Consider the following 255-nt stretch of genomic DNA (forward strand, 5'->3'; position numbering starts at 1 on the left):
GGATGGCCCCAACGCTGTTTCGGCGCGTGGCCCCCCCGTGCCGGTGCCACCGGGACCACCCACCATACGTGCCACACGCGTGGCCTCGTCCCTCCCCATCACGCAGCGTGTGGGGACGCGGGTGCCAGTGGGAAACCCCTGCGCGTGGGTGGCAGCGGGTGAGTCAGGGCCGACGGGAACCGCGGTGCGTCCCCAGCGCTGTCACCACGTGTCCCCGGCACTGCCGCCGCATCGGCATGGCTAATTCCCCACCGC

The 255-nt window shown here is 72.5% G+C and overlaps 1 protein-coding gene across 1 annotated transcript in view; it reads left to right on the plus strand.

Annotated features, from left to right (window-relative positions):
• Positions 1 to 255, plus strand: part of LOC103896024 (potassium voltage-gated channel subfamily H member 2-like) — a gene marked incomplete at both ends in the record, with an annotated part of 31,382 nt that overhangs the window by 22,797 nt on the left and 8,330 nt on the right.

The sequence above is a fragment of the Aptenodytes forsteri genome, unplaced genomic scaffold (assembly GCF_000699145.1).
Source record: "Aptenodytes forsteri isolate BGI_AS27 unplaced genomic scaffold, ASM69914v1 Scaffold475, whole genome shotgun sequence".
Lineage (NCBI taxonomy): Eukaryota > Metazoa > Chordata > Aves > Sphenisciformes > Spheniscidae > Aptenodytes > Aptenodytes forsteri.